The sequence below is a fragment of the Helianthus annuus genome, chromosome 16, assembly GCF_002127325.2.
Source record: "Helianthus annuus cultivar XRQ/B chromosome 16, HanXRQr2.0-SUNRISE, whole genome shotgun sequence".
In the NCBI taxonomy this organism is placed as follows: Eukaryota; Viridiplantae; Streptophyta; class Magnoliopsida; order Asterales; family Asteraceae; genus Helianthus; species Helianthus annuus.
Window position 1 is genome coordinate 203679618 of NC_035448.2, and position 16169 is coordinate 203695786.

Genomic DNA, 16169 nt, shown 5'->3' on the forward strand with positions numbered 1-16169 from the left:
CTATAGCGCTATAATTGTTAAGGTAGGCTTGTACAAAGTTAATGAGTATATCGACACGAATAGTTTACATAGCATACGAGATTAACAAGCATCATATAGTTTCATGTTCAAACGAGGATAGAGTGTGATTAAAATAGTTTCAAGTGTTTGTGTGTCTTACATAGAATACATGTTGCACCCAAAAGTGTTTAAAAGTAAAATGGGTTCGAGTATACTCACAGTTTTGCAAGCTTCCTACTTGATATCCCGCAAGTGTTTGGTTGATTAGTTTGGAGCACCTTGTCCTTCTACACGAAGAAACATAGGTGTGTGAGTATGGAGAGTTTAACGGAAGATTTAAGTTTCGGAGTTTAAAACACATGAAAGTATATATATGGAAAATAATCATCTAGCATACATGACACTTGTTCTTGACACTATGAAACTCGAAAGAGTTTAAATGTTTTCATGGGACAATAGCCCATTAGAATCGTGACAAGTATTATGGTTCTTAGATGATGCAACCTAATATCTTGACAAAGGATCATTAGTTCATCATCAAGAGTTTGGTTATTTGAATATATTATATAAGTTATATAGATATTAATATGTCATATAAGTCAAGCATGAGGTAGAGGTATGAATCCCCCATTTAGGAACCTCTTGTGTAATTCATACAAATCATGCACGAGGTAGGAAGAACAAGTCTTCCATTTAGGTACCTCTTGGGTGTTCACCACTACACTTGATGTTATAAACAATCAAGGAGGGTCATGAACATATAAATAAAGGATGAATAAGTACAACTATTCTAAGGAAATTATCAAGTAATGTGTGGATTTTCAAGTAGCATAGCCCAAGCTAGTCCTATAATCACAAAACATCAAGCTTGAAGCTTGTTCATTACTTATGGGTCAAACCCTAACCAAAACAGAAAGTTTATGAGGTTTTAACCTTTGATTTTAAGTGTCACAACATTGTTTTTAAGCCCAACTAACCATTCAATTGATTATAAGCATAAGGACATAGGAATGTGTATGAGATAACTCAAGTTTAAGTAAGATTGACAAAGTTTGAATCAAAACAGAAAGTTTTAGTCCACTTTGGAGCCTTTTTGGTGATGTTCCAGACCTTCGTTTTCCATGGAAAACCTGTTGAATAATCCCTTAGGTTGTTCTAAGTGATTGAGAAAAAGAATCAATGAAAAAGAATAAGAAATGAGCGAGTTATGCTCACATAAGTGTCTTGATATGATTCTGATTAACAGCAGATTTGAGGGAGATTTGAGAGTGTTTTGTGAGTGTTGTAAAGTGAAAAATGTGGGGAAGAGGCTTGGGTTTTATAGGGAAGTGTTTGTGTAGGGTTTGGTGAGCATTAAAGACACTAAACACAAGTTCAAACTCAAAATAAACATCAAAAGTCCGCCAAAAACACGTCTGATCAAGTCTGTCTCGGCCAGACGGCCTCGCGGCCCGCGAAGACCCTCTCTGGGCGGATCGCGGCCTGTGAGAGCCCCGGGTTCGGCAAAAGTTTGATATTTGTCCAATTTAGTCCCTAGACTTGCATAACTTGTTGTTTTAAGTTGTATTTTGGATGTTTTAAGCACAAAAAAACATAATCAAAAGTATGTTATGTAACCTAATCATAAAGCACATATAAAACAAGTATAAACATGAATATTTGTCAAGATTTAAGTGTCGAAATAGTGTAAATTGAGCATATAAATCACAAGTTTGCAAGTTTGACGCATTTTGCACAATTTGTGAACAAAGTATCATATTTTGAATGCATGAACATGTATGAAGTGTATATAACATAAATGTAACGAAAACATGAATTTCATTATGATTCAAGTCTCGGATTTCACATCGATTACAACGAAAGAATGATTACAAGAATACAAGACTTCCAAAAATAGAATTAGAAGCAACGGTTCTACATATGGAAAGTATAAAAAACGCAGGGCGTTACAGTTCTTCCTAAAGGAAAGAAAACTGTTGGATGTCGGTGGGTGTATTCAATCAAATATAAACCAGATGGTTCCATTGGAAGATACAAAGCTCGGCTCGTAGCCAAGGGTTACACTCAGAAGTATGGGATCGATTACTCTGAGACATTCTCTCCAGTTGCAAAAATGGACACCGTCAGAGTCCTCTTCTCTGTGGCAGCCAATAAGGAGTGGCCACTCCACCAGTTTGATGTTAAAAATGCATTTCTCCATGGAGACCTAACGGAAGAGGTCTACATGGAAGCACCTCCAGGTTTTTCAGGGAGTTTTAAAGAAAGGGAAGTATGTCGGTTGAAAAAGTCATTATAAGGGCTAAAACAATCTCCTCGGGCATGGTTTGGAAAGTTCACTTTGGCCATGAAAGAATACGGGTATCCCCAAAGTAATGCTGATCATACTCTGTTCCTCAAGAGAAGAAATGACCTTGTAACTTGCTTGATCATATATGTAGACGACATGATTATTACCGGAAATGTGATCGGATTGTCGCGCTCCGGTCAAAGATAAGATTTATAAGCCCTATTTACCCTTAACAAATAGCTAGTGGTAGCAAGGGGTCGAACCACGAAGAGTATGTGGTTTGTGTGTGGATTCGATTGAATTATCAAAAGTGTCACAATATATGAAGCTTGCTAGAATAATTTTTGTGTTTTCGTTTAATTGAGAGATATGATTAACAATTACTAATTAATGATTGCAAGAAAAATGGTTACTAGAACAATAATAATAAAAAGGAATCACGCCCGGTTTCGGTAATTGTTAACCTAGGATTTCTACAAGTTTTAGTTTCAACTCAAATGCATTCGATTAACGGATTTAGTGTGCCGTGACTTAGGTGCTACTAGCTATCAATGTCCCGAAGAACGGACAAAAAGACACTTTGTAATCAACACAAGTAAATCCTAACAACGACAATGTACAATTACATATCACCATTTCGCAAAGTCATAACTTTTAACATCGTTCGACAATTCACGAATTCGTAACAAATGTAATACTATTGTCAAAAGTTTCAAAAACCAAACACAAATTGTCACTAAGTTGAAACAAGAACAATTCGAAACCTTAGAATTAACAACTACCTACGCCGGGGTGAAACCGAGATGATTAGCCGCTCATGGTTGATGAAGCTTGATCACCGAAAGTTTGGAACATGATTGATGTCATCTTTAAGCTTGTAGGATAAAGGAATGGTGGATGATTAGGGTTTATGGAATGATTGATGATGGTGAAGTGGTGAATGGATGGAGAATTAGGGTTGTAGAGGAATTGGGGATTGTGAAGAAATTGATGGTGATGATCTTGAATAGGATGATGTGTTGATGAAAAAGATCGAATGGTAGGTGAAAGATATCTCAATTAGGCTCCAAGATGAAGTTTTCAAACTCGAAATATTGTGTAACTCACGAAATCAATGACCAAGGGCCAATAAAATTCGAACTTAGCCTTCAAGTTAACAAAATTCGCGCATCAGGATTTGACAAGCCGTCGCCGACGGCCCTCAACCCGTCGGCGACGGGCTTTGGTTTTGTTGACTCCGTCCGACGCGTTATTTAACTGGATACGGGTTTTTGGTGCCGACGATTGTTTTTGGAAGGTGTCGCCGACGGCCTGGGCCCCGTTGGCGACGGGCTCTCATTTGCGAGATTTCTGTTTTTCGCTCCCAGCACTCTCGGTTGACCCGTAACGCGTCCCGATGCTCCGGTTTTCGACCCGGTGACTCGTAAAGCTCCCGAATTGCTCCTTAAACTTCATTAAACCTGCAAAAACACAAATCTAATTAAAATTAGGCTATTCAAGATTAAAACTTATGTAAAAACATAAAGTTACACAATAATGAACATCAGTTTTCAACCACGTATCACATCCCCACACTTGTCTTTTGCTTGCCCTCAAGCAAATCTGTTTTTCACTTTCACGTGGGTCGAACAACGAACACACATCCCATTCCCGAGACAAAGGTTAAGGTCTATTGTCATACAAAAGTTCCCATTCTTTACAATTTCTGCATATTTACCGGTAAAGTGAATAATCACATATAATAATAGTTATCCAAGATTAACCCGCCGTAAAACTAACAAGTCATGCATATCCCTCACAATGTTCTCTCCACTCGGTTTATAAATCGGCTAATGTATATAATGTATTAGCACTTCAATCAATTAATCGCTCAAAACCGGTTAGAACACGTACCCGCATATGCTTGCAACTCAATCATTCTCCACCACCGAACACGAATACTAAGCACAAGTCAAAAGGTCTTTGAAAGGGTTGTAATAGGGCTAGGCGAAGGGTAGGAAATAGGATATTTAAAGTGGCTATGGTGATGAAAATTCAATTTTTATTACAAACGACTATGCTAAATAAACTAAACATAAACATCAATCAAATAGGCAACGCTTTTCGCCTTTTATTTACTAACTAGAAACACATATTTTTGGATTTTTCTCAATGGGTTTTCATTCTTTTTCGCAACATTTTCACAATATTTTTTTTATATGTAATTCACAACTATACAACTAAAACTCCTATAATCGAATTTTCATCACACGGGTTTAAAAAGAAAAGGCTTATGGTTATGGGCTAGATGGGTTGTCAAACGAAAGGTTTAGGCTCAAAGTTGGCTACTAGGGGATAATTTTTTGGTAAGGATATAAAAATGGTATAAAAGGAAAAGGTTTACCTAATGCCTTAATCATTCTCGTGCTTGTATTCGGTCTATGGTCTCGAACGTATCAAAAGTTGCAAGTTCTACAATACGCGACTAATGGTCCACTCAACAAAGAAACATGTAAATGCAATTCTATGATATAAAAGTGGCTCAAACCTCACGTATAAGGGTATGATATGTGATATGCATGATATACTAGTTTCTTAGGCGGATTATTCCCAAATAACCACCCGCTAAATACTCGTCATGCTGTTAATTTGAACTTGACCATGACAAAAGACCAAATGGGTTGTGCTATCCCTCGTTGACTTGGTTACTTGTGCTTTTAAGATCGCTTTTGAAACAAGAAATTTTTGAAAAATTTTTGAAAATTTTCCCCCATCCCCACACTTGAGGTAAACATTGTCCTCAATGTGTAGTGTTTAAATGAACGAGTCAAAATCGAAAATTTTTACTACTCCCCCATCCCCACACTTGAAGTACATATTGTCCTCAATGTGTAAGAACTAGAGTTTTAAAAATGCACAAGGGATGTGACACGACTACCTTCCCAACATTTCACCCCGGAAAATACAATACAAAATACAATCCACTTATTCCTAACTAAGAATTAAAGTAAAAGGAAACACATGCACCTGATTTTTGTCGCTTGATGCTCATATCTCCTTCGTCTCTTCATAAAAATGGTTGTCCCGCGAACATGCTGTACCTACAAATTCTAATCCTTGTGTAGAAGCATGCTTCTCACAACCATCAAAATTTGTTAGTTACCTAGTTCTACCCTTTTGATGAACACATTACCAAGCCATGCGTTATTTCACTTCGATTTTTGTGGAAAATATTTTACAACAACAACAAACCTAACTCACTTTCGTAAGAATCACGGTTGCATTTAGCTTATGCAACAAGCCCTTTTAAACCTCCCGATAGCTCGGGAGGACGAGAGGTCTCGTGAGGGTTATATAGGGAACACACCCACAACGTTCATTTAACTAGGCAGAAATTAAATAAAAACGACAAAGAAATAAAGAAACAAAATATACAACAACAACAACATAAAAATACCATACCTCTACCGCTGATATCGCTCGTTTGGATCCACTGGCGGGTTAGGCTGGTATTGATAACCAGTGAGGGCCTCGAACATCTCCCTATAGTTATCGAGGGGACTCTGCTCCCCTTGAGGCGGCAGTTGGTACGGAATCGGGATAAAACTAGACCCTACCGCTTCGGGCCAATGAGGAGTCGGGTCAGATGGGCCTTGTGGGTGGGGAAGGTCGGGGTAATTTGTCCATCCCGAGTGCTCGGCATATGGGAGGCCGGCTTGATAGTCTCTTTGGTGTCGCTCCTGATCGTGGAGCACCTTGTTATTATTAATAGCCATTTGTTGATAGACATACAAGGCACTCCAAAGGCGTCGGTTCAATTCTCTTTCTTCATTTCGACGCGTTGCCTCTGCTTCTTCCCACGCCCGTCTTCGGACTGCCTCATCCTCTTGCATCTTCGCCAACTGTTCCATGTGTGATCTCTGCATTGCTTGGAACAGTTGTTGCTCCTCCACAAACTTATTCATTCTCTCCCGATGGGCTTCTTGAGCTGCCCAATACTCCTGCATTGAGGGTCCTGTGACTACTCCCAAGCTTCCCTCCTTCGGTTATACTCCCGGCCTTCACCTATACACGCAGAGACATTGTCATATATCTCTTGCTGTCCCCGATCAAAATTTTTGTAGGAGGGTACCCGTCTCATGGTCACAAAACCCGCCACATCTGCATTAATTTCTCTATGCGGCCTCATGTATCTCTGTCTGGATCTTTGTGAACCAGAGGGTGCAGCTTCCTCCTCTTCATCACCCATTTCTTCATCTTCTTCCGATTCTGGTGGTGCCCCTGAAGTAAGAAACTCATACTTGTTACCCAAATTATCGGTCACAACATACTTGTTTCCCGAAAATTTAATCTCTATCTTCCAATTCTTCTTCATGGAAGCCTTGTTAATTTCCTCCAACGGTTTAGATACCCATAGTGATAGTGATTCTGGGGGTAAGCAATTTTGTTGCAAAATCATGGCGCTAATGAGGCGTGCGTACGGAATAAAACGCCTCTGGGACGACTCCCTGGTAGCCCACGTGTTCATCATCACTATGTGTCTCCATGACAATGTTGGGGTTCCATAAAGCAAAGAGTGCACCACCCTACAGTCACTCGCTCTAACACCTCCACGATCACCAAACCTCACCAAAATGTTCTCAACAGAAATCCCTTGGAGAATCTTTCCCTCGATCGTCATTTGCTTTCTTTTCGCTTCTCCTCCTTTGTTGTAACGTAGGATCACTTCTATCAGCTGCTCGGGATCATCAGTGTTCATATGATTATCCAAGAAATGCTCGATAGGTGGGTAATCATATGCTTGTACTCCCAAGGAGTCGAAACGCGCAATACAATTCATTGTCTCGAAGGACATTGTCATGTTCCATCGGCTAGTCTTCCCCACCAATTTCCACTGCGATGGAGGTTCATCCTTGTTCACGAGTTTCAAAGTGGATAACCGTTCACACACCTCCGCTAGATACACTCGAGAGGTGTTGTCTTCACACCAGTCAAGGACTTTTTCCCAACCTAGACGTTCGAACATCTGTACACTCCCAATCTGTCGAAATTCTTCCATGTTTACAACCCGTTCACATATCACCCTTACCGGAACTGAGGTGTTCACATTGTTTACCATCTTCCACTTCCATAACTTAGCCTCAAACTTCCTATCCTGATAACCCGATAATGGCTTGTTTTTCTCATCATCCCAAATTTGAGCGCTAGTGCTATTTTTAAATTTTGACCACTCCCAATCCTGCCTATACAATCTCGCATCATTCTCTTCTACGGAGCTTAGTTGCTCCCACTTCTTCGGTATTAAACCGGAAGAAGAACCGACCCCGGATGACGAAGCTTGCCCTGTAGTCCTTTGTCTTTTACTATCAGCCATAACTACAATCACAAACAAGCAAAACATCAATATAAACCCAAACCATTATTAAACTCTCAAACTTTGAACATAATATGTGATGTTGAAATGTTTATTAACAAGTGAATGTAAAATCGCATTTTTAAACTTCCAAAGTCGCTCACTTTATCATATACTTATCAATTTCTTGTTAATCTTACAATTTCTTATAATTTCAACAATATATTCAACATCACCTTCATGTTCAATCATGTTCATAACAAGTGTAATCACTTCACTATGGTTATAACATGCTCAAATTCCATCCAAAGCAACTAATCTTACTCAAAATCATGCTATAACAACATACATTGTCTAAACAACCTACTCTTAAACTAAAAAGTTTAAAATTTCGGAAGAAGAACACTACATATATGATAATCAAGCATAAAATTAAGGAGAATCCATACCTTTGTGTTGTTGGAACAAGAAGAACTGTGAAAAGATGTAAAGCAAAGAGATTGATAAACACCCCTTCAAAACCCCTAAGTAACACGCCCAGAAATTTTGCAAAATAGCAAGAATTGATAAAAACCATGTTGGGGTTTTTGTTTCTCTCGAAAAATTACCCAAGATGGACCTAAAAATCAGTTGATTTGGTGGAGAATTGAGAAAGTTATGAGAACTTGAAGGTTTAGGGTTCTTGAGAGTTTGAGGAAGAAGATGAGGTGATAGGTAGATTAGGTGAGAAAAAGATCAGTAAGTTTGTGAGGTTAAATGGAATGAGGGTTGGATATGTGGTGAAATTCGTGTTTGAGATAGGTTTTATGATGTTTGTAAAGGTTAAAAAGCGATTTTTTAACATTAATACGAACCTACGTCGGAACGAAAACAACAACCCGTCGCCGACGGGTCCCACCCCGTCGCCGACGGGTCCCACCCCGTCGCCGACGGGTCCCACCCCGTCGCCGACGGGAAAGGATAAAGAGGGGTGCTGGCGACGGCTTAGGTACGTGGATACGGGAAAATGAGGCCGACGGGTTTACCCCCGTCGCCGACGGGTTCTGTATCTTCAAAATTTTTTTTATTATTATGAAAATTAGAAAGAATTTTATTAACTTTTAATAAAGGGACTATGTACAATAAAAATTCCTAAAAATTATTAAAATTCTTTTTTGTGATTTTTTTATAAGTTAAATTTAGAGAACACAAAAACCGTTAACGGCCCTACCACCCCCCGAAGAGTCGTGTATTGTCCTCAATGCACTTACTAAAGCTTAAAAACATACCTTACGTCTTCAAAACTTGTTCGGAATATCCGGACTTCACATAATCAAACAGGGTTAGCATGAAACGGAAACGATTATATCAAGAACACTCAAACAATTAAATAATTGTACATAACTTTACACGAAATGTTACCGGTCCTTTTCATTCGACCTCATAAACCGGAATGCTTGCCACGAAGCTCACCGATTCTTTGTTTTCATCTATCCTCTCATTACCGTCGAGAAACGGTTTAAGCCGATGACCATTTACCGTTTGTCGTACCACATCCTTTGGGTCCTCGATGGTAACATCACCCAATTGTCCGACCCGGGTGATAACATAGGGTCCCATCCATTTGCTCCGGAGCTTCCCGGGAAAGAACTTAAGCTTCGAGTTGTAAAGCCACACCTTTTGGCCTACCTCGAACTCTTTCTTTCTCAGCTTGGCATCATGAGCTTTCTTCATCCCATCCTTGTACTTAGACGCACATTCATATGCCATTTCGCTTAGCTCCTCCAACTCGCATAGCTTGAGCTTCCTTTCCTTACCTGCATCATCATAATGACCATTAACTTCCTTAATAACCCATAATGATTTGTGGACAAGTTCAACCGGTAAATGACAATTTTTACCATAAACTAACCGGTAAGGTGTAGTGCCAATAGGTGTCTTATGTGCTGTACGGTAGGCCCATAAAGCATCGTTCAACTTAATTGACCAATCCTTATGGTCTGCCCGCATGGTCTTTTGCAAAATCTCTTTGATTTGCCTATTTGACACCTCAACTTGCCCGCTTGTTTGCGGTTGATAGGGGGTAGCAATCCTATGGTCAACACCAAACCGTTTTAGCAGTTTCCCAAACCGAAAATTTTTAAAATGAGATCCTCCATCACTTATGATGACACGAGGGATCCCAAACCTTGAAAAAATATTAGTTTGAAAAAATTACAAACCACGGAATGGTCGTTTGTCTTGGTGGCTATTGCTTCTACCCATTTTGACACATAGTCAACGGCCACCAAGATATACAAATTGCCATAGGAATTGGGGAATGGGCCCATGAAATCAATACCCCATCATCGAAAACATCGACTACAAGGATTGGTTGCATGGGCATTTCGTCCCTTTTTGAAATGCCCCCTAATTTTTGACACTCTATACAATTTTTGGCAAACTCGTTAGCATCTTTAAAAATAGTAGGCCAATAAAGGCCACTATTCAACACTTTGTGACCCGTTTTGTGACCACTAAAATGGCCACCACATGCAAACGAGTGTAGATGCTGCAACACGCTTGGAATCTCTTCATCGTCTATGCATCTTCGTATCACTTGATCCGCAAATTCCTTCCACAAGTGCGGTTCTTCCAACCGATAGTACTTGATTTGTGACATGAAGTGTTGCCTCTTCCGTCTAAATTCGATGCAATAATAACTGGGAGTGTATTGCCTTCACCAACATAAGCATACTTGAGATGTTTCGGCAATGCCTTCAACTCAACCTCCGGAGGCTCTACTAACGACGGCTTCAATTTAGTATCAATGCTCTCCGGTAGACTTTCAACTTGGTGCATCCATGTTGGTTTTCCCTCTCGAACCGCAAGCACCTCCAAACTCTTCACTTCCTCGTCTATGCTTCTCTCCACCTCCACCTGTGACCTGTCAAACATATAACAATCCTCCATTGTGTTTTCCCCATACAAGACTGTGTCGCAAAGAGGTATACACGTGTCAACAATGTCTGCCATATAGCATTCATCGTCAACTGGAGGGTTCATAAGTCCGGAAAAAACATGCAACCTCAACCTTCGGTTTCCAAATGTCATGTCAACCGTTCCTGTTCTGCAGTCAATTTGAGCATTTGCAGTTGCTAAGAACGGTCGACCCAAAATCACCGTAGGTTGTTTGGTTGGGTCCTTGGCCACGTAGTCAAGTACTAGAAAGTCCACCGGATAGTAAAAATCCTCAATTTTCACTATCACATCCGAAACAACTCCACGGGGTAGTTTGGGTGTCAAATCGGCTAACACCACCGTAGTGTTTTACGACTGAAGTGGACCAAACTCATATTGGTCATATAAACTACCCGGTAGAATGCTTACGCTAGCACCAAGATCTAGAAGCGCCCGGTTGATTTTAAAATCACCTACTTGAATTGAAATGATAGTCGCACCCGGATCTTGGAGCTTAGGTGGAAGTGCACCCGAAAGAATCGAACTCACGTTTTTAGTTAAATCTAATTTCTTTGGAAATTTTTGAGTTCGTTTCTGAGTGCACAAGTCTTTCAAGTACTTAGCATAAGACGGTACTTGTTTAATTGCATCCAAAAGAGGTAAATTTATTTTTACTTGTTTAAAAATTTCCAACAACTCTTCTTGTTGTGGACCTCTTTTGTTTACAATTTTCTTTACGCGTCCCTTCAATACTTCAGGATAAGGGGCGGTATTAGCCTCCACACCTTTTTCCTTAGCCTTGGGGACGGGAATGGTCACAACGGGAGGGTTATTTTTCTTTTTCGAATCATTTTTATTTTGACCCGTTTGACCATTCTCATGCCCATCTTCACTAGCATCTTCCACCACCCCTTCAACAAACTGGGGTGATGGTGGTTTGACACCATTATCTATGACTCGACCACTACGTAAAGAAATTTCATTTAAATGTACCTCACGTCTGTTTCTCGAGCTTGACCCTTGATGCTTAGGGTTTACCGTGGTGTCACTTGGAAGCTTCCCCATGCTTCCCCTTATCTGAGCCATTTCTTCCACGAGTTGGCCCACTTGCTTTGCCAATGCCTCATGTGCTTTATCCCGAATCTCATTTGTCTTCTTTATCTCTTTGATATCATTGTGAGATTCTTTTATGTTGCTTTGAGATTCTTTTTGCATATTCAGCAAGGCATCCATTTTGGCACTCAAGTCATCGCCACCGGTTTGATTGTTCGACCCGCTTCCGTTACCGCCTTGATTGTTATAATTCCTTTGGTACCCACCTTGGTATCCTTGGTTGTAATTTTGTTGATAACCTCCTTGGTTACCACCTTGACGGTTTTGATATGATGACCCGCTTTGACCTCCTTGATTACCCGATTGGAAATTCGGGTTCATTTGATTTGACGCATTACCATACCTAAAGTTAGGGTGATTTCTCAAACCCGGATGGTAAGTGTTGGAGTTCATGTCATATTGCTTCCTATCTCCATACACTTGGTTGACTTCTTCCGTGTACTCACTCGGCCCTGTTGGACATTGTTCCGCTCTATGTCCAATATCACCACAATCCTCACAAACCTCGAATTGAACCGCATTAACTTCCTTCTTCTTCATTCGAGCCGTTTCCCTCTCTAAGGTAGAAATTCGATCTTTAGAGTCAAGATCGGGAAGTGACCGGGAAATAGGATGTTTCTTGGCTCGATCGGCCGATTCTTTTTCTTTTGACCGTTTGCTCATTCGTTCCAAAAACTCCCAATCATCATCTTCATGGTTGCTCAGAAGAGTCTCGTTACTTGTCGACTCGAGACGATTCCATGTGGCATCATCCAACCCACGTACAAAACACTTCACCAATTCCCACTTCTCGATTTGATGATGTTGGCATCTCCGCATCATTTCTTTAAATCTTGTAAAGGCTTCATGCAACAATTCGCCCGATAATTGGCGAAAGGACCTAATTTCATCACGAGCGTCATCGGTCTTTGCCATAGAATAATATTCATCTAAAAATGCTTGTTGCATTTCTCCCCATGTGTGGATGCTATTGGCCGGGAGTGTAAGGAACCATTTCTTCGCTTTGTCTTTCAATGAGAATTGGAACAAGCGAAGTTTAACCTCCTCTAATGCAAAATTGTGCCCCCCGATAGTGTTGCAAACCGAAGAAAATTCCTCCAGATGTGTATACGGCTCATCGTTGGACCTCCCATTGAAATGAGGAAGTATGTTGATGTAATGTGGTTTACAATCAAACATCCTTCGCTCACAAACGATGGGTGAATCATTTTCGGTGACAATCGGCCTGAAACGGTCATTCACTCCCCGTGGAGGTTGTTGACGACGATAAGGGCCGTTAACTTCTTGATCATCCATTCTCCGGTTATCCCTTCTATCATCTCTTCTCTCATTCCTCCTTTCATCTCGTCTCTCATCCCTTCTCTCACCCCTTCCAGCATCTCTTCTATCATCTCTCCGATTTCCACCTCGGTTACCCCCTTGATGACCACCTCCCACGAAACGAGGAATCCGGTTAGGGTTAGCATTGTTGTTGTTGTAAAACCCATCATTCCGGTTCCGTTGGTAGTTGTTTCGTGGTTGGCGGTTATTTTCGTAACCACCATTCCTTCTATTCCCATAACCATAATCGTCCTCCCCAACGTAGTTGGCATTTTGATAGCCAAACTCTTCATCTTCGTACCCTCTTGCATGGTAGCCATTACCCTGATTGATGTATCCCCAATCTTCATCATCGTCCAATCGATCATCATAATAACCCCCATCATCCGAATTTTCTGTATGAATGCTTACATGTTCCGGCGATTGATAACCGGGAACACTATAAGGTTCATCATCGGGGATTGCATTTCTCAAGTCGTCGATATTGAAAAATGGGTCTTCATCCGCGGGATTGCCGCGATCTCGATTACCTCTACGATCGGAGTTGACATTCCGATCATCAAGGTTGATGGGTAAAGATGCTTGTCGATGGAGGGTTTGTTGTTGAGGTGTTCGTTGGGTGTTATTAGGATTTTGGTTTCTAAAAGGTGGTGTGGGTGGTCTAGCGTTGCCGTTACCACCCGGTTGCTCTTGAGGTGTAGGTTGGGTGTTTTGGGCGGGATGAAAGTTCCCTCGGGATTGAAATTGATTTGGATTGAGATTTTGGTTGGAATTGAAGTTTTGATTGGAGTTGTGGTTCGCCATTGAATCAGTTTCAATGGTCGGTGTGAGTGGTGGTGTTTGGTTGGTTTGATTAGAAGCAAGAGTTGCTTCTAACCGGCTTGCTAGGTTTCTTCTTGCGACTCTTTCGATTTCCGGTTCGTAGACTAAAGGTGAAGTCCTCCCGGAGTTCCGCGTATGCATGCACTACCTGTAACCTGCACAAGTAACACACCCCGCGTAACAAGGAAAAAGACAAGTACAAAAAGAAAGCTAAACAAATTAAACAGTTAATCACAAAAAATTCAAACAATATCCAAACACAAAGCGCACGCACTCCCCGGCAGCGGCGCCAAAATTTGATTGGATTCTCGCGCTCCGGTCAAAGATAAGATTTATAAGCCCTATTTACCCTTAACAAATAGCTAGTGGTAGCAAGGGGTCGAACCACGAAGAGTATGTGGTTTGTGTGTGGATTCGATTGAATTATCAAAAGTGTCACAATATATGGGGGGGTTATTGCACGGACCTCCCGGCCGCTGGAGTGATCCCACTCCACAAGCTAGCAACGTCCCAATGTTGCCTGGCGGTGAATACCCCATCCCGAGCTGAGTCCGTTTCCCTCTGGGAAGAAGGTGGCAGAATACCCCCTGCCTGGACTCGAACCCGGGTCTCTATGAAGAGTAGAGGTGGGACTGGCCAACTGGGACACCCTAGTTGGTTAAAGTGTCACAATATATGAAGCTTGCTAGAATAATTTTTGTGTTTTCGTTTAACTGAGAGATATGATTAATAATTACTAATTAACGATTGCAAGAAAAATGGTTACTAGAACAATAATAATAAAAAGGAATCACGTCCGGTTTCGGTAATTGTTAACCTAGGATTTCTACAAGTTTTAGTTTCAACTCAAATGCATTCGATTAACGGATTTAGTGTACCGTGACTTAGGTGTTACTAGCTATCAACGTCCCGAAGAACGGACAAAAAGACACTTTGTAATCAACACAAGTAAATCCTAACAACGACAATGTACAATTACATATCACCATTTCGCAAAGTCATAACTTTTAACATCGTTCGACAATTCACGAATTCGTAACAAATGTAATACTATTGTCAAAAGTTTCAAAAACCAAACACAAATTGTCACTAAGTTGAAACAAGAACAATTCGAAACCTTAGAATTAACAACTACCTACGCCGGGGTGAAACCGAGATGATTAGCCGCTCTTGGTTGATGAAGCTTGATCACCGGAAGTTTGGAACATGATTGATGTCATCTTGAAGCTTGTAGGATGAAGGAATGGTGGATGATTAGGGTTTATGGAATGATTGATGATGGTGAAGTGGTGAATGGATGGAGAATTAGGGTTATAGAGGAATTGGGGATTGTGAAGAAATTGATGGTGATGATCTTGATTAGGATGATGTGTTGATGAAAAAGATCGAATGGTAGGTGAAAGATATCTCAATTAGGCTCCAAGATGAAGTTTTCAAACTCGAAATATTGTGTAACTCACGAAATCAACGACCAAGGGCCAATAAAATTCGAACTTAGCCTTCAAGTTAACAAAATTCGCGCATCAGGATTTGACAAGCCGTCGCCGACGGCCCTCAACCCGTCGGTGACGGGCTTTGGTTTTGTTGACTCCGTCCGACGCGTTATTTAACTGGATACGGGTTTTTGGTGCCGACGGTTGTTTTTGGAAGGCGTCGCCGACGGCCTGGGCCCCGTCGGCAACGGGCTCTCGTTTGCGAGATTTCTGTTTTTCGCTCCCAGCACTCCCGGTTGACCCGTAACGCGTCCCGATGCTCCGGTTTTCGACCCGGTGACTCGTAAAGCTCCCGAATTGCTCCTTAAACTTCATTAAACCAGCAAAAACACAAATCTAATTAAAAGTAGGCTATTCAAGATTAAAACTTATGTAAAAACATAAAGTTACACAATAACGAACACCGGTTTTCAACCACGTATCAAAATGATGTAGAAGAAATTGCACAGCTGAAGAGAATCTGTTTTCAAAATTTGAAATGAAAGATCTAGGGAATCTCAAGTATTTCCTCAGGATTGAAGTTCTCAGGTCTAAACGAGGATCTTCATTTGTCAAAGAAAGTATGTCCTTGATCTTCTGGCAGAAACCAGGTTGATTGATTGTAAACCCGCAGATACTCCAATGGTGGTGAACCACAACCTTCACATGGAACTTAATGGGGAGCTTTCGGACAAAGAAAGGTATCAATGTGCAGTTGGAGTAGTAAGTCAGTTAATGCACCAACCACAAGTTGCCCACATGGAAGCTGCTTAGAGAATTTTAAGATATCTCAAGGGGACCGTAGGCCATGGAGTGTTGTTCAAAACAAATGGACATCTGAATGTTGAGCTCTATACTGATGCAGACTAGGCAGGAGATAAGGGAAATCGAAGGTCAACATCAG